Source organism: Schistocerca serialis, chromosome 4 (genome assembly GCF_023864345.2).
Source record: "Schistocerca serialis cubense isolate TAMUIC-IGC-003099 chromosome 4, iqSchSeri2.2, whole genome shotgun sequence".
In the NCBI taxonomy this organism is placed as follows: Eukaryota; Metazoa; Arthropoda; class Insecta; order Orthoptera; family Acrididae; genus Schistocerca; species Schistocerca serialis.
The window spans coordinates 49512594-49532679 of record NC_064641.1 but is presented as its reverse complement, the minus strand read 5'-3'; positions in this window follow the sequence as shown (position 1 = coordinate 49532679).

Here is a 20086-nt window from a genome sequence, read left to right as displayed (position 1 = left end):
AAAGCTTGTTGATTTCTTTCATAAACCGTTCAGACAGGTTACAATGTGGTGAGTACAAAGAAATAAAAACAGGTTTGATTTTATGATTCTGAAGCATGCGTCACCAAACAGCAGATCTGAATTGCGGTCCGTTATCTGAAATGACTTTACTAACGTGTCCAACTTCACGTAAGAAATTTTTAACAAAGGCGTTGGGTACAGACCGCCCAGTGGCTTTACGTAACCGCGTGAAAGAAACAGATTTTGTGGTAAGTTCAACAGCGACTAAAACGTACGAAAATCCATCCGATGTTCTGACAAGGGGTCCCAAGAGATCAACAGCAGCAAATTCTTTTAATTTAGAAGGAGTGATAGGAAACAATGGAGCACGATGTGAGATAGTAGATGGTTTATCCTTTTGACAAAGTTTACAAATAGACAAGAGTCTTCGAATTCTTTTTTCCATATTTTTAAAATAGTAAGTCGTCCGAAGAATATGATAACATCTTCGTGGACCAAAATGTGCTTAGCTGAAATGAATATACCAAATTAGCTTATTAACAAAATCGTCAGGAATGCAAAGTACCCATAGCTTTTCATCAACAGTGCAGCGTTTGAAGAGTATGTTGTTTCTACCCAGATAATAATGCTGAATCTGTGTGCGTGTCTTTTCATGCCATTTACTTTTGATGTCTTTCCAAATCGGATATTTATCTTGTTCATGAGCAATGTCCTTTAAAGATGTGGTGATCAAGTTTTCAAAGGCGACTTTCTGAATGTAAAGAATACTTAAATTTTTCTTGAGGTTGCCTTCTGTGTTACTTTTCTCAAGCCAAGCCGGTGCCCGTGACAGTGCGTCCGCAACAATGTTCTCCCTGCCGGGAATGTAGACTATTGTAAAGTGGAATTCTTGCAGAAACAATGCGCAACGTTTTAACCTGTCGTGATTTGATTTTGAAGACATAATAAATTGTAATGCACGATGATCACTGTATACTTTTACGTGCTTACCAGAAAGAAAGAAACGGAATTTGTTAAATGCCCAAACGATAGCTAAAGTTTCTAATTCAGTAACGGAATAATTTTTTTCAGATTTTGTTAGCACTCGGCTAGCAAAAGCAATGCTTTTCTGAACAGTAGTGTCATATTCTATGGCTTCTTGAAATAAATGGGCACCAAGACCGACTTTAGAAAAATCCGCGCTAAGGCACAAATCTTGTGACAGATCTGGATGAGCTAGTATTGGCGCATTAAGTAGCGCTTCTTTCAAAGAATTGAATTCCAACTGTGCCTGTTCGTCCCAGTTTCAAACAGTATTTTTTCCAGTGAGAGAACAGAGTTTTGGTGTAACTAGAATTTGCATCTTCAGAAAACGACGGTAAAAATTTACGAGACCTAGAAAACTGCGGACTTGTTTTTTTTTGTGGATGGAACTGGAATGGCTCTGATTGCTTCTAACTTTTCAGGATCCGGATGAATGCCTTCAGAAGAAATAATATGTCCCAAACACTTCAACTTTGACCTACCGAATTCGGACTTTTTTAAGTTAACTGTAGTTCCAGATTCTGCAAAATATGTAACGAACTGTTGAGGATGCGATTATGTTTATCCCCTTGAGGCTTCTGCTATTAGAATATCGTCCACATATAAGCTCATGTGACGTTTTAAGAACTCAGGTAATATGGAATTTAGTCCGCGAATGAATGCTGCCGAAGAAATGTTCAAACCAAAAGGAAGATTCCGAAATTGATAACAAACGCCGAAACAAAGAAAAACTGTGTATTTTCTACATTCTGGATGAAGTTCGATCTGATAAAAGCTGGATATGAGATCAATGGAAGACAGAACTTTTACACCATTAAAATCTTGAAGAAGTTCTTCCAACGTTTGCGGCCTGTTCATTTCAGGAATGATGATAGTATTGATTTGTCTCGAATCCAAGACAGGCCTGATCGATCCATTTTTCTTCCCAACAACATGTAATGGACTTATATGAGCTTACTGCAGGCACAATAATGCCGTCGTCAAGCATAGATTGTATTTCTGTTCTAACACGGTCCCTATAATGTGCCGGCATTACGTATAGTCTAACACAAAATTTAGTATGCTCACGAACACGAAATTGGTATTGAAATCCCTTTATTGTCCCTGTTTTGTGAGTAAAAACTGCGGACTGTGCTTGTAAAATCTCAATAACGTCCTGCCTATCAGTGTTATTACAATTCTCAATTGTTTGAATTTTATTCTGAATTAACTCATTAGTATCAAATATGCCGTCGATTTCATCCCTGTCAATACTGGCTGAGTGATTGTTAGTGTCAAGTTATGTCGAAAGTTCCGAACTGGTATTTAACAGGAGGTAAAGCCGATTAATTTCCTCGTCATGGTTTGAGAGCCAATCTTCAAATTTCAAAGCTATTGACTTACCTGCTTTCTCTAAACTTATTTCAACATCGTGAAAGTTTAAGATTGCTTTGTATTCATTCAAAAAGTCTACTCTCAATATAATTTCTGTTGAGAATAATGGAACGATAAGGAAGTTCATAGAGAAACTGTGGCTTTGACAAAAGGTTTCTAAGTTGATTTGTTGGCGTACATCTACAATTTTTCCAAAGATTGTACCTTGTAATTTAATCTTACGTTATGGAAGTGTGGGCCATTTGTTCGATTTGTTGCATTTGCTAATGGCTGTTTCACTAATTACTGAAATGGGACTGCCAGAGTCAAGTACTGTCGTAAATTTTACATCATTTACTGTAATGTGAATCACAGGATATACAATGTTGTTCTGTTTTACGTCGTGTTCCTGGAGTAAGATGTCCCTAATGTCTTCCATTTTTACGTAATTACTAGCCACGGCAGCTACGCCATCAGCTTCATAAGTACATTTTGTGGCTGCCAGCAGTGTGAGTCATTGCCTACTGTCTCTTTGTTGGCGTGCGTCGTTTATGGGATTAGGAGACCCAACTTCTATAAATTCACCTTGCCGAGAGGGTACTGCCCTGTTTGAATCTCGTCAGTTCTGATGAAATTCAGGTCTGTCATTATGTCGGTAGTTTCCATCGTTTCTTTTTTGTCGGTCATGCGGTGGAGAATTTCTCCCGGAATCGTAAATGCGCGGTGGACCGTTGCGTCTGAAATTGTTCTGTCTCCCTTAATAATAATTATTTCGGTTCCCATATTGTCTCTTTCTCTGCTTGTCTCTGTCATAGTCATTACCACGGAGAGGTGATCTTTCCCTGTGATTATTATTACTCTGCCAGTGGTTGTCATATGGGTGGTGTCTATTTTGGTCACGATTTGTGTTGTAAGAATAGTCTTGTCGTGTCCAGTTATTGTTTCTGTCGTCACGGAATTGTGACAGATGTGACGTGTAATTATTGTTTCCTGTTTTCGCATCCCGCAACTGTCTGTGTCAATTTCTAATTCTTGTGAGACTCTCTGAAAAGCTTCAACGTCGTCTTTGCAACGTCCTGCCAAAATAATACGTCTTAAATGTTCAGGCAATTTGATTAAGCAAATGTGGATGAGTTCTGAGGGGCTGTATGGGTTTGACAGGTGCTGATTCCTGTGCAACATGTCTTCAAAATATTTGAGAAGACTGGAAAATTCCGATTGTTCAAAGTGTTTCATCATGTTGATGCTATGTTTTACACGATCTTGAGTAGCTTGAGACCAATATGCTGAGAGGAAGGCATGATAAAATTCTCGTTCACTGTGACAATCGAGAATGACCGATCGCATTCTTACGGCTGGTTCATTCTCTAAGTAGCCACACATAAATCCTAATCTGCGCTCCAATGACCAGTTGGGAGGAAAACAATGAGAACTGATGAAGCCACGCTTGTGGATGAATGTCGTTGCCAGAGTTCTTAAATGTTTTGAATTTACGTGTAGTAATGAACAGCTTATAGTCGAAGTCATCGTGTCAGCGAGTCGCATATCGGTCATTGTTACGTCGTGTTGGCGGTTCCATATCAAAATTCTGTGTACCTTGCCAATTTCTTTCATAGTTTCCGAAATGCCCTGTGTTATTATTTTGTGGCTTTTCCGTGTTGGAGCACGAGTCTCCTTTGAAATATGCAATTCTTGTATTACTTGTGCCAACTGATCTTGTACGTCCCGGATTTCTCTTTTTTGTTGCATACTAATTTGATTCTGATTTTGTTTGAATTTCCTAATTTGTTCGTACTCTTCTGTGTCATTAAAGACTACCGGTCTTGTGTCATTCAGATTATCATCTACCTTCGTAGATAAATTATTTGGCTGATCCGAAAGTTCGACTTCTTTCTCTGATAATGAACTAATTTCCTCCATGTGTCTTTTTGAACCAATTTTCAGAGTATCTACTGTGTCCTTTAAGTTTTCCTGAGGTTTTGCAGTTGTGTAACCGAATCGGTAGATGCAACTGAGTCAATTTTAGCCCGCAAGGTTTCGTGATTTACATGAACAATAGATTGCATTTCTTTTAAGGCTGCTTCGTGATTCTGTAATGCATTTTCATGCCGCGAAAAAATAGGTTGAAAATGCTTGTGGTTTTACATCATTACAGACTTTTTGACATTTAGATTCGATGTTATGTAACTCAGTAGTTAAATCTTCACGTGTTTGTTGAAGTGTTTCTTTAATTTGTTTCTGATTTCGTTCCATTTGTTGCTGTGTTCGTCTCTGTTTTTGTTCCATTGTATCTAACTGTTGCTGTGTTTGTCTCTGGTGTTGTTCGATTGTGTCTAACTTTTGAAGCTTTTGTCCCATTTGTTGCATTAATTGTAATAACAATGCACTGGTGTCTGAAACATGTATCTCAGTGTTATTCGGCAGTGCATTTAAACCGGTAATACTCGCATTTTGAAAAGCAGAAAATGTGTCTTGACTTATTTGAGAAAACGGTGAGGACCCAAAACCTGAATCTACAGTATTTGCAAGATTGTGCCCTGTCACTTCGAATTCCTGAGGCGAGCTGTTGCCGACCGATCGATCGATAATGCTTCCCTGTTCACTAATTGTTTCACTGTCTACACCATTATTTGCTGCCTGCTCCATTTCCATATGCAGAATTACCAAATTACTACCTTGAATGTCTGTTAATTCATTACACAGTGGTGCTTATAAGTTATGCTCATCGTCACTATCATTTCTCAGTTTACTTTGGAGCCTAGATTTACGTTTTTCACACGCCATAATTGTCACAAAAATTTCACACAGTAACACAGAAAAGCACAGTTTGAAGAATAAAATAAGAAAAGATATTGAAATAGCACTGAAAATAATATCTAATTAATTGCAAGCACAGCTGCGAAATACTTGGTGCAAATCTATGCGCATGCCACATCTGTTTTACTGTCCAAAAATGAAAAACTACAACTACAAAGTAGATTCTCTCTTCAACTACACACTAGCTTTAAACAATAGCTACACTAATTACAGAAACTACAAGAAAAAATCAGAAGATTCCAGTGAGGTATCCTGGCAGGGTCCCCATATGAAATATCCCCTTGGAAAGATTAATTAATTACTGTGCTGATAAACGTCTTACGTTATTTGATTTTCAAACAGCTGAGCAGAACTGAACGTACTCAGACATTTCTCTCTTTACTTATTCTGATCAACACTAAACTGACATACAATATTTTTAGCGCAACACAATCTGACTTTCGATAATCCCTACAAAAGAATGGCCCCGACTAACGATAACTTATACCTTTCATTCATCACTTATCTCACAAAAATCTTTGTTACTCATACTACAGCAATACAGCGAGGGCCAATACTGCCAGCTAAATAAGAGATTCTAACTACTGAAGGTACTAACTACTGATAGGCATAGTTAGCAAATGAAAGATTTTGATAGAGAACAAACAATGTACACTCCTGGAAATTGAAATAAGAACACCGTGAATTCATTGTCCCAGAAAGGGGAAACTTTATTGACACATTCCTGGGGTCAGATACATCACATGATCACACTGACAGAACCACAGGCACATAGACACAGGCAACAGAGCATGCACAATGTCGGCACTAGTACAGTGTATATCCACCTTTCGCAGCAATGCAGGCTGCTATTCTCCTATGGAGGCGATCGTAGAGATGCTGGATGTAGTCCTGTGGAACGGCTTGCCATGCCATTTCCACCTGGCGCCTCAGTTGGACCAGCGTTCGTGCTGGACGTGCAGACCGCGTGAGACGACGCTTCATCCAGTCCCAAACATGCTCAATGGGGGACAGATCCGGAGATCTTGCTGGCCAGGGTAGTTGACTTACACCTTCTAGAGCACGTTGGGTGGCACGGGATACATGCGGACGTGCATTGTCCTGTTGGAACAGCAAGTTCCCTTGCCGGTCTAGGAATGGTAGAACGATGGGTTCGATGACGGTTTGGATGTACCGTGCACTATTCAGTGTCCCCTCGACGATCACCAGTGGTGTACGGCCAGTGTAGGAGATCGCTTCCCAAACCATGATGCCGGGTGTTGGCCCTGTGTGCCTCGGTCGTATGAAGTCCTGATTGTGGCGCTCACCTGCACGGCGCCAAACACGCATACGACCATCATTGGCACCAAGGCAGAAGCGACTCTCATCGCTGAAGACGACACGTCTCCATTCGTCCCTCCATTCGCGCCTGTCGCGACACCACTGGAGGCGGGCTGCACGATGTTGGGGCGTGAGCGGAAGACGGCCTAACGGTGTGCGGGACCGTAGCCCAGCTTCATGGAGACGGTTGCGAATGGTCCTCGCCGATACCCCAGGAGCAACAGTGTCCTTAATTTGCTGGGAAGTGGCGGTGCGGTCCCCTACAGCACTGCGTAGGATCCTACGGTCTTGGCGTGCATCCGTGCGTCGCTGCGGTCCGGTCCCAGGTCGACGGGCACGTGCACCTTCCGCCGACCACTGGCGACAACATCAATGTACTGTGGAGACCTCACGCCCCACGTGTTGAGCAATTCGGCGGTACGTCCACCCGGCCTCCCGCATGCCCACTATACGCCCTCGCTCAAAGTCCGTCAACTGCACATACGGTTCACGTCCACGCTGTCGCGGCATGCTACCAGTGTTAAAGACTGCGATGGAGCTCCGTATGCCACGGCAAACTGGCTGACACTGACGGCGGCGGTGCACAAATGCTGCGCAGCTAGCGCCATTCGACGGCCAACACCGCGGTTCCTGGTGTGTCCGCTGTGCCGTGCGTGTGATCATTGCTTGTACAGCCCTCTCGCAGTGTCCGGAGCAAGTATGGTGGGTCTGACACACCGGTGTCAATGTGTTCTTTTTTCCATTTCCAGGAGTGTATTTAGCTTAATAATATTCAAAAGTCATCATATATATATCAGTTCATGATATCCAGTATTACAAATTTATTCTTTCTGATGGACACACGTGCAGATCATCCGCTGTCAAAATTCTGCATCTCTCTCCCCACATCCACCACTGCTGGCAGCTGACCTCCAACTGCCCAACACTACAACAGCAAAAACTCCAACAATGCAAACCAGCCACAGACTACAGACAGCATCGTCACTGATTTTCATACAGAGTGCTACGTGGCGTTACCAACATAAAAACCTAAACAGCCTACATACAATATACAAAACTTCTTCTTCCTGACGTTTCGTTGCCAACTGCGGGCAGCATCTTCCGAGGTGAGTCAGCGACTGAGCGACTGGCTGACAGGTCGTTTATATAGAGCACATAGAGAGCACCACCATACGTCACGTGGCGCCGACTGTAAGTCTATCTCTGACTAACGTCATTATTCTCAATGGAAGGTAATCGATTGTGACATCGTAGGTGCAAAGTCGACCGCCATATCTTGTCTAACTTCAAACCTTCCTCTTTCTATAGCCTTCCTATACTTACAAGCATAATAATGTTATGCCCTGGCTAGCACGCTCGTCTCACTACATTTTACTTCATGTTCACCGTCTTTACATACATGTTCCGCTACAACTGATTTTTCGGTATGTCCTAGTCGACAGTTCCTTTTGTGTTCGGTTAAATGGGTATTGGTACTTCTTTTCGTTGTTCCAGTATAACCTTCCCACAGCTACACGGAATTTTATACACCCCATGAGTTGCTAAGGGGTGTCGTGCGTCTTCTTGTTGGGTCTAAAGATTGTTTCAACTTGGAAAATGGTCAGAACTTGCCCAATACGGTCTGTAATATTGCGAATAAATGGAACAAAAACTATTCCAGCTGACAGATGTTGTTGCTGAATGTTGTCAGACACTTTTCTTCTGCGATGAAGTGCTCTATCTGTCTCGTTGTCAGTCTGGGATGATGATTCGAATCCTTATGGAGGTAACGGTCGGTGCGTGTATCTTTTTTATACACTTAATGCCCTAGACTCCCATCTGCCCGTTTAATTACTGTTACATCCAAAAAATTTAGTTTTCCATTGCTGTCTTTCTCCAAAGTAAATTGTATCTATGGATGAATACTATCTAGGTTCACCGAGAAACCATACAATTCCTCTTCACCGTGACCTTTGATAGAGTAATTGCAAAATTTCCTCCTTTCGAGAGAACAGAAATTTTTTCCTTAGATAATTCCCTTTGAAGTGGTATGAATTTAATCGTTGACTCACCTCGGAAGATGTTGCCCGCAGTTGGCAACGAAACATCAGTAAGAAGAAATTTTATACATCAACAACGGCCTCTCAGCCCGAAGGCTTTAACTAATGAAGACGCCGACCGCGAAAGCCTACACGTTACGACCAATCCTGAATCTCTGGAGCTTCAACAGTCACTTGGGGCACGCCCCAAGCTATGTCTGAAGACTTGTCTCCATTCAGAATGATATACTGTTTGCTATAAACTCTTCAATAAAGCCACATAATTGGTCTGATATTCCGTACGCTCGTAGTTTGTTCATTAGGCGGCGGTGCGGAACTACCTCGAATGCCTCCGGGAAGCAAAGAAACGCGGTATCTACTTGGGAGACTGTATCTACTGTTTTCTGCTGCTCGTGGACGAACAATGCGAACTGGGTTTCATACCGCCTTTGTTTGCCGAATCCATGTTGGTTACAACAGAGGAGTTTTTCGGTCTCCGGAAATGTCATAATATGCTAACATAAAACATGTTGCAAAATTCTGTAACAGACCCAGGTCAGAGATAAGGGCCTATGGTTTTGTAAGTCTGTTCGAAAACACTTCTTGAAAGTGGGAATGACCTGTGCTTTATCCCAATCATTAGGAACGCTTAGCATCTCAGGTGACCTACAGTATACTGCTGCTAGAATAGGGGCAAGTACTTTCGCATACTCTGAGCAGGGCCGAATGGCATCCCTTCAGGTGCCGTGGCCTTTCCTCTGTTGAGCGACTTCAGTTTATTTTCTATCACTTGTATCTCTGTCTTATCACCAGTCGTCCATGTGTAATATATCTGTCTTGTGCTCCCGTGTGTCATATGCTAATGAGTCGGGCTTTCTCAAAGTCCTGAGATATTGATAAGCAGCACGAACACATCCTTTGCGTATACTGTATTTTTATCTCCGCCTGAAAATTTCAAGGTTACACACACCCGACAATCATCATGCATTCATATTATTCATTATGTGTAGATATAGCTTTTTTCTCTATAGGTAATACTGAAAACACGGCCGCATAAGGATGAAATTGTAATCGATATATCTCAAAGGCAAGGTAGCGTCCTTTGACAGTCTTCATGTTAGAACACTTTCCGCTTGCACCCATGTAATTGGCCATCCGTGCCCTATATCGGCCATAATTATAAGATTGTGATCCAGCCCTGTTTCTTATAGACGAAGTATAAGAGAATAAGAGCATATTAGGTCATAAGCGTAATTTTTCCTAGCATACTGTCTTGATGTGCAACTACAAGTTAAAATGTTTGGAGCTGGCAATAGCTTATTATCATATGATTGGAGTTTTTGTGGTGACATAGCTGATGTAACTGCTGGATCTTGCTGACTGTCACGTTACTGGGGTCAATGATCTACTTAGTAAGAATTCCTTTTCCAGAAACAGTAGTTGAACATGGAATTTCCTTTACTCTTACAAGGAAAACATTATTAGACGATGACTAGATTGCTTCCTGATTGCTTATCATTTCTAGGAATTGATACCGGATGCTTTAATGAGCACATGTTGGGTACAAGTGTTCCAAATCGGGTTTCCTTGATCTGTAGCAAATACGATTCTCAAGTCGTGGCAATGTATGTTTTAGGTGTAAACACCACAAATGTGCGCTTCGATACTCATGGTACGCTTACCGTCTAGGAAGCATTTGGTAAAAATAGCTGCGTTGCGTTATTTGCAATCAAAGAAGCATCCCGCTTCACTCTCCTCTTGCTCATTAGACAACTGAATACCCCGTTTACTACCACGCGCGTTGTGCATGTGTAGACTCATTGGCTCAGTTACCGTGGGAGGAGATTAGAAATCATGAACTGAGGGCTGTTGAATGCGTAATGATATTTTCTTTTTACCTCGTGTTGGACTCTTGAGTGATATCGTAAGCGCTGGCAGAGAGTCTCGACATCATAGTCGGTACAAATGACAGGCGCTCGCAGCTTTTACGACCCAGCACTTAAATATAATTGAAGGTCATTTAGGATGGAGTGGCATTCACGGTGTGAGAATGCAGATGATATATCATTTACACATAATGAGAGTAATAATGGCCCCACCAGTGAACGCTGGCGGTCACCTAGTGCGCGTCTTGAAGTTTTGCCGACGCCCTGCGATCAGACTTCCCTCGCCGTGCGCCGTTTCTTCCAATTAGGTGTTTCTTGCTGCATGCACTACAGGAGCCTGGCTACTAGGAAGAAACGCGACACCCTCCTGTTAACTGACAGGAAACTGAGCACACACCTTTTTGGTGGTAACAGTGACACAGATACAGTAATTATTGCGTTAGGGAAAAAAACCAACTATTTCCCGAAGTTCCGGCAGCTCTCCGAAACAGAAAGTAGAGTCTCATCGAATTCCTAGCTATTTGACATTTTCGTTCATTTCTTTCTTTCTTTGGTAGATCTTCACGTTGCTGCTAATTTTTAGCCATAGCTTCTTTTTAAAACCTCACGCTTCACACGTTGGCTTGTGGAGTATGTTTGTCGATGCAGATTGAACAAGTCTCCTATTTATTAGTTATAGAATCTTGAACTTTTGTTTCGTTTCCGTCGTACGTAACTCTTGCCAAAAACCTATTGTTAAATGAGCGTGTAAGGTGAGAAACAAACAGGTCTTCGCGGAGAAAGGTAAAGATAATATTATTATGAACTGCTAAATAGTCCAAAAGTTTCGAATATATCGGGGTGAGGGGGGGGGGGGGTGATTTACTTTCTATTTGTAGACTGTACAAATCTTTTCGGTGAAACGCTGAAAAAAAATTACCGGTCTCCATAGAGAGCGGTAGCTTATTTTTACAGCTGATGAAAGTTACAAGGCCAGTGTTGATATCAGAAATACGAGGAAGTGCCGAAAAGTAGTGCCTCAGAATTTTTTATGTGAAAATTCTTAAAGCTTTTTAAATAAAACAGACGTTATCTTCATGTCTGTATATTTATTTCACAATGCAGCCACCCTGGCGAAGAATAAATTTCTCCCAACGAGAGGCCAGTTTGTGGATAAAGCCACTGTAGAATGTTTGACTTTGTTGACGGAGCCACAACCACAGCTCTGCTTGAACCTCTTCATCAAAGTTAACTCTTCCAAGGTGTTCTTTAAATTTTGGAAGTGATGGAAATCGGATGGGGCCAACTCGGGACTGTATAGAGGGGGGGGGGGGGGAGGGGGGTTGTTGCAGGTGCAGCACCACTCGTATATGGTTCGGCATTGTCATTCTGGTGGAGAGAGTGATCCAAGTGTGGTACTGTACAGACTTATGGGCATTTGAACTCCACTGTATGGAGTCCATCGAAAGAGACTGAAAGAAAATTATAGACAGTATACATGATTTTTTTGAGAAGAACAGAAGATATAAAATGACGAGCGGTAAAATAAATACACTCCTGGAAATGGAAAAAAGAACACATTGACACCGGTGTGTCAGACCCACCATACTTGCTCCGGACACTGCGAGAGGGCTGTACAAGCAATGATCACACGCACGGCACAGCGGACACACCAGGAACCGCGGTGTTGGCCGTCGAATGGCGCTAGCTGCGCAGCATTTGTGCACCGCCGCCGTCAGTGTCAGCCAGTTTGCCGTGGCATACGGAGCTCCATCGCAGTCTTTAACACTGGTAGCATGCCGCGACAGCGTGGACGTGAACCGTATGTGCAGTTGACGGACTTTGAGCGAGGGCGTATAGTGGGCATGCGGGAGGCCGGGTGGACGTACCGCCGAATTGCTCAACACGGGGGGCGTGAGGTGTCCACAGTACATCGATGTTGTCGCCAGTGGTCGGCGGAAGGTGCACGTGCCCGTCGACCTGGGACCGGACCGCAGCGACGCACGGATGCACGCCAAGACCGTAGGATCCTACGCAGTGCCGTAGGGGACCGCACCGCCACTTCCCAGCAAATTAGGGACACTGTTGCTCCTGGGGTATCGGCGAGGACCATTCGCAACCGTCTCCATGAAGCTGGCTACGGTCCCGCACACCGTTAGGCCGTCTTCCGCTCACGCCCCAACATTGTGCAGCCCGCCTCCAGTGGTGTCGCGACAGGCGTGAATGGGGGGACGAATGGAGACGTGTCGTCTTCAGCGATGAGAGTCGCTTCTGCCTTGGTGCCAATGATGGTCGTATGCGTGTTTGGCGCCGTGCAGGTGAGCGCCACAATCAGGACTGCATACGACCGAGGCACACAGGGCCAACACCCGGCATCATGGTGTGGGGAGCGATCTCCTACACTGGCCGTACACCACTGGTGATCGTCGAGGGGACACTGAATAGTGCACGGTACATCCAAACCGTCATCGAACCCATCGTTCTACCATTCCTAGACCGGCAAGGGAACTTGCTGTTCCAACAGGACAATGCACGTCCGCATGTATCCCGTGCCACCCAACGTGCTCTAGAAGGTGTAAGTCAACTACCCTGGCCAGCAAGATCTCCGGATCTGTCCCCCATTGAGCATGTTTGGGACTGGATGAAGCGTCGTCTCACGCGGTCTGCACGTCCAGCACGAACGCTGGTCCAACTGAGGCGCCAGGTGGAAATGGCATGGCAAGCCGTTCCACAGGACTACATCCAGCATCTCTACGATCGTCTCCATGGGAGAATAGCAGCCTGCATTGCTGCGAAAGGTGGATATACACTGTACTAGTGCCGACATTGTGCATGCTCTGTTGCCTGTGTCTATGTGCCTGTGTTTCTGTCAGTGTGATCATGTAATGTATCTGACCCCAGGAATGTGTCAATAAAGTTTCCCCTTCCTGGGACAATGAATTCACGGTGTTCTTATTTCAATTTCCAGGAGTGTATATAAATAACAATACTGAACGACGCCTTGACTCGGCTGGTAACCCGAGAAGACTTCACCATCGAGATTCGCCGAGAAAGTCGAAATTTGCATATAACGTACAGTATTTACAAAAAGCTCCTTTTTTGTACTGGGCGTATGCCAGCCAAGGCGTGTAAGTTTCCAACCAGTAATAATTGAATTTTCGCTTTAAACGCGCCGTGGCTTCGCAAAGTTGCAAGACGCTGGAGGTGTTCAACAACTTTCCACCATCTTTTTCTTCCATTCGGCTGATAAAATTGACGCTCGTTACGCATGTCGACGAATATAGTTTTCGTAGCAGTCGTTCAATGTAAAACCCGTGTTTGGATCCAATCCTAAATCTGTAAAAAAATATCTATATTACGCATCACTATGGGATAGAACAGGAAAAACATTGAAGGCTAATTCTACAATGAACTTTAGAAATGGTATTGAACACTAATTCGTTTTTCGATTATGAGGAAATTGAAAGTCAGTCACTGCCAGTGTTTTCCCCCAAACCTTATCACGAACGCGCCTTTTGAATTACTAGATTTTAGCAGGTCACCATCATACTCATTAGAAACAGCGCGCTAGCACCGGTGTTTTGATTTAGTTTTCGAGACTGAGAATCCCCTGTTGCGAAATCTAGGTTTTCCCGTTCTCTACGTCTTCAATGTTCTTGTCGCTATCATTGCTTCCATCTTCTGTTTTTTCTCTTTAAATTTAAAGGCAAATAAAAATTGAAAGCACATGCTAAAGAACTGATACCTTATTATATTGATTTTCAGTTAAGTGCTTCATCCACCACACAACCGCGCCCGCTTCGTAAAATTCTAACACAAGATGTGCTCAAAACTATTTTTTCGTTTCCTTTGTAGCTCTTGGTAAAATAATGTTAAACTTGCTATTGTAAGACTAAACCAATTACTTTTGAATCGTAGTCTGTACTATTCTTACCAGAATGAAATAACCGTACTAGTAGCCATTTGAAAACACGGCTGCATTCAGTGTGGATGTCAAATTGCGTATCCGCGCCTTTTTTCTTAGATTGAGAAGTTTTTCGAGTTTAAAATAAAAAGTGTCACAGGGGTAGAGAAACATAGTTTCTCTCTCGGTCTTACACTACTACCAGCACCAGAACCACACAACAGTCACCTGTTATGGTAGAAGTGAAGAAATGATACACGGACGTAACGACGCGTTGTTAATTAGCGTTGTAGGAAAATTCATTTTCAAATGTGTCTATTTATTAGTAGTAATGAACGTAAAATTAAGTTTGCCATGATACACTTCAGTTAGTTATACTGACAGAGTGACAAATTTTTTAAGAAATCACCACAGAGGGGCACTGACAGAAAAAGCGCAGTACAGTTTATACCAGTTCGAGCAGTGCTGACAACGTAGATACGTGCAGAGCAAACCTATTGCAGAAGCGCACCCTCCGTGCCAAAGATTGTTGTGTCACAAGTGTTGGAGCAATGAGAAGAGGCAGAAAAACAACTACGGAGAGGTGAGCTCTTTAAAATGTTATCGTAACGTACACACTTAACTTGCACCTACAATCCTCGAACTGCTAGCTCGCTGATGTTATCAGCTGTGCAAAACAAATGTCATAGTCACGAAGCCTACTGAACGGAATTTTACAGAATACGGAGGTGTCTCGAGCAGGAATAGGAGGGAAAATGCCTGTTCTATACGCACAGACTATATGTGCGTGTGCCGGCCAGTGTGGCCGAGCGGTTCTACGCGCTTCCGTCTGGAACCGCGCGACCGCTACGGTCGCATGTTCGAATCCTGCCTCGGGCGTGGATGTGTATGATGTCCTTAGGTTAGTTAGGTTTAAGTAGTTCTAAGTTCTAGGGGACTAATGACCTCAGATGTTAAGTCCCATAGTGCTCAGAGCCATTTTTGTATGTGCGTGTGTTTATTTTTCCTCGTAATCCTTGATTAAAATTATTGAACTGAAATTGTCTCATGAATTATTTTTATTTCTAAGTGTCAGAAAGTAAATACAGTTGTATAAGTTTACCAGCATTTGTTTTTTTGAACAAATATTGTCAGCAATTGTTCCATTATATCTCAAAATCGCCTGAATCTGAAAAGCATCATGAAAAGCTTAGAATTCTACAGGCGAGTTCCGAAATATGGGCGCAAGAATCAAGAAAAAGGGAACAGGTTACACTAAACACTGTGCTATGCTTGTAGCGCCAGTTTTGAATGATACCGTTGCCAAGATTTGTGTCCCAAGATTCGAATTTGAGATACAGGAAGTGTTTCCTCCTTTTCGTTCTTCCATCGACATATTTTCGAATTTCCACAGGGCAGCTGCCCCCCTATCCCCCCTAACGCCGTCTGGCGACGCCGGTGTTATAACGCAGTGATTATGTGGCAAAGAGCTTCGAATATGGTCAAACAAGTCCAAGTGACGAATAAGAAAGTGGCTGACCATCTCTCTGTAAAGAACGGCTGATAGCAAGATAAATGGAGGCTCCCGTAGTCCAAGATCAGTATATCACAATAGAGGCGATAGTGGACACATTAACACCACACGTTTGCCCGACACTCGTTTTGGGTCTGTAAATGTTTGCAAAGCCTTAAAGGAGTGTTACATTACTAAATGGTTCCCTTAGAAGTATCGTGCCAGATGAAATAGGTACGTTGCCACAAAACATAGCGTGCTTCCTTGCTTCCTGCGTCTTTACCTTAGTGGAAACGAGGCACCCCCCCCCCCCCCCCCCTCGCCATAAATTTTTCTAGTTTTAAAAATTTTCTCCTTGTTCTTCGGCTTTTTGAAACACCACTATACTTCCTCTATCTATCCACAGAATATTGACTTGATGAGCAGTTTCTCTCCCGTAACTGCTTCTCTTGCCTAGCAGTGTTCGTTTAGAGTCCTCTGCAACAAGTGGCTAAAATTTAAGTCTACCCCGTATTCGCAAGTATAGCTTTTGTTCCTCCTGCTTTGCTGATTTAATATTCGTCATCCTTGTGTCTGAAGTCGGGAGAGAAATTTGTGTGACAATCGCCCAAATGGTTATGATATTACTATCTCTATGGAGAGGCATTCCTACAGTCATTACTTCACCTCCTATTTTTTCATTTTTTTATTTTTTTATTTATTGCCTTTTCTGCGTAACCCGGAACCATGATGATATTTCACGCTGCATTTTCCATCAAGAAAAATGTTGCATGCAGTATAAGTTGTAATCTGTATTGTAATTTACATTTCATTCTTACTCCATCGATCACAATAATTATTATCAGTCAATATTTTCCGTGAAGTTTCTTGCTTTCATTTTGAAATCCTTTGAATAGGAAAGGAGGAGAGTAATATTGCCGAACTAAGTGGCTCAATCGTTAACAAGGCAGAAGGCGCTAATAGTTACCTAACCAGCCATATTTTTTCCATAATTAGCGTTGCTCTTCCATACTCCTCTGAACTGGTGCACCATTTCCGGTTACTTCCTTAGCTGATGAAGCCATAGTCGTTTAATAAGGAGAGCACTTTCTCCTCATTCCTCTTCTCCTCATAAATTCTCACTAAACCTAGCGTTAGCTTATCTAGATTTCCCTTCAGATTTCTCTTCTGACATTCTATGACTTGATCGTAAAATGTTTGGTTTGATCATCCTGCAGGTCGTAAACACCTCGTGAGTAGTCCACATTTTCAGATACAGCTGAGGACTAGATTATTCCCGTAGTTTTTCCCGCTCTTTGCCGGCCGAAGTGGCCGTGCGGCTAAAGGCGCTGCAGTCTGGAACCGCAAGACCGCTACGGTCGCAGGTTCGAATCCTGCCTCGGGCATGGATGTTTGTGATGTCCTTAGGTTAGTTAGGTTTAACTAGTTCTAAGTTCTAGGGGACTAATGACCTCAGCAGTTGAGTCCCATAGTGCTCAGAGCCATTTCCCGCTCTTTATTGCAAAATTAGAAGCTAAAACGAAGAATTAGATCTGTGTGTTCAATGTACTTTTCGTCGTCAACTTCATACTGACCACCTTGATTAACGATTTATTCATCCACAGGGGCAGTTTTCCATTCCTTATAAGGCAAGTGGTTTGTAAGAGGTCGGAATATAAAAAAAGATTTCTTTCGTCAGACGTTGAAACATTCATCATCAGCAGCATCAAGAGTTAAACCAGCCTGGACTGTTCCACCCTCAAAATTTTTGGCCTGTCCGTCTTTTCTTCGGTCATCCAGTCTTTTTATTTTTCCTTATTTTGGTTTGTAGTTAGGCAGGGCATTTTTGTTCTGCGCGACTGGAAAAGTTTTCCACGACGAATGGACGTGATGTATGTGTGACAATTACGCAGGTTGGGCAGGCTGTTGGTATTCATAATATACGACTGCATCAATATAGTGTGGTTACAAGTACAGAGTGCCCTATTTTCATAGTTGCGGAAGATACTGGACGTATCGCTGGTCCGCATTTCAAGGATTTGGTGTGACGTTACTTCGAATCGTCCAAGCACCTCGTTAATTAGATAATACTGAATTCTGACTGTCACCTTCTTTTATTTAATCAGTCAAATCAAAATTTTAACTACTTGTAACTGTTTACATCGAGCGAGGTGGCGGGGGTTAGCACGCTGGACTCGCATTCGGGAGGACGACTGTTCAAACCTGCGTCCGGCAATCCGGATTTAGTTTTTCCGTGATTTACCTAAATCCCTTCCTTTGGAAGGGCACGACAGACTTCCTTCCCCACCCTTCCTTAATCCAACGGCGCCGATAACCTCGCTGTTCCCCCTCCTCCTACCTCTCACCGGTGGTAGCGAATTTGTATATGGAGAACTTTGAGGAGGAAGCCCCGTCGTCATCCGAATGGAAACCTACTTGCTTTTTCCGTTACGTGGACGACACGTTCGTCATCTGGCCACATGGTATAGATAAACTCCTTGACTTCCTTACACATCTAAACTCCATTCACCCCAACATCAAATTCACTATGGAGACTGAAACGCAGGGTAAATTACCTTTCCTTGACGTCTTGGTCAAGAGAAGGGCTGAATGCACCCTAGGCCGTGGGGTGTATCGGAAGACAACGCACACTGATTTGTATTTGCACGCAGACAGCTGCCACCACCCTTCACAGAGGAATGGGGTACTTAAAACTCTAGTACATAGGGCGCGCACTATCTCTGACGCAGAGAGTCTACCCCAGGAATTGGAACATCTGAGAACTCTATTTCGAAAAAATGAGTGCTCAGAGTGGCAGATTCAACGTGCTATCCGCCCAACCACTACAGCACAACCTGTGGACATGGATGAAATCACGAGGGAGGAGGCAGGCACTGCGTTTATTCCATACACAGGCGCACTCTCGGGGAGAATCGCCCGCATTTTGAAGAAACACCGGGTCGGAACTGTGTTTTGTCCTCCAAATAAAACTCGTGCACTGGTGGGGAGCGCCAAAGATGACCTGGCTTTGAGGAAGGCTGGCGTGTACCAGATTCCGTGTCAATGTGGCAAGTCGTATATTGGTCAGACGAGGCGTACCGTCGGGGATCGATGCCCTGATCACCAGAGGCACACTCGACTGAAGTATCCGAGCAAGTCGGCGGGCGCTGAACATTGTTTGTCGGAAAAACACGCTATGGAGTATGAATGCACGAGGATTCTGGTACAGACGTCGAGATACTGGGACAGCGTTGTTAGAGAGGCCATCGAAATTCGCACCAATGACGACCTCATAAACCGTGACTGTGGCTATAATCTTAGCAAGGCTTGGGAACCAGCGATTGGGTTAATCAAGAGTAAATCGAGCAAACGTGTAGTTGTGACGACCATGGCGGACAGAGCCATCACACCGACGTCATCTCAGACGCCGTCGCAATCTGTTTCACCGCGCGACAGTGGCGCGGGGCGCGGACAGCGTAGGGAGCGCGCCGCGGGCGGAGGGTATTTAAATCGGCCGCCGCCGCGACCGAACCCAGTTCCCTCTGAGCAGCCATAGCGTACGGATCTCCGTGCCGGCACGTTCACAGGAGCTCAGTCCGTCAGTTCACCTGATGATGGCGACATGTATGATCGCCGAAATATTGTACCCGTTGGGCACTGTAGACCGGCAGTACACCCGTGGATATTTTGATTATCAAATACGCCGGGAGAAACTCAAGAATCACAACCAACCAACTGTTTGCAGCTGCTTTTCCAGCAAGCACTGTTAAAGAGGGATCTGACTAACATTTATGTGGTGATAACAGTTAACCGTTACAAGCACAACAGGAAACACACTCGTGAGTGTCAGAAGGAAATGATTAGCACAGGTCACACCAATATTCAAGAAAGGAAATGGGAGTAACCCATTGAATTACAGATCCATATCACTGACCTCGATTTGCAGTAGGATTTTGGAGCATATACTGTACTCGAACATTATGAATCATCTTGAAGAAAATGAATTATTGATACATAACCAACACGGATTCAGAAAATATAGTTCTTGTGCAACACAGCTAGCTCTTTATTCTCATGAAGTAATGACCGCTGTCCACAAGGGATCTCAGATCGATTCTATATTCCTAGATTTCGAGAAGGCTTTTGATACCGTTCCTCACAAGCGACTATTAATCAAATTGCGTGCATATGGAGTATGGTCTCAGTTGTGTGAGTGGATTCGTGATTTCCTCTCAGATACGTCACTGTTCGTAGTGATAGACGGTAAATCATCGAGTATAACAGAAGTGATATCTGGCGCTCTGCAACGTAGTGT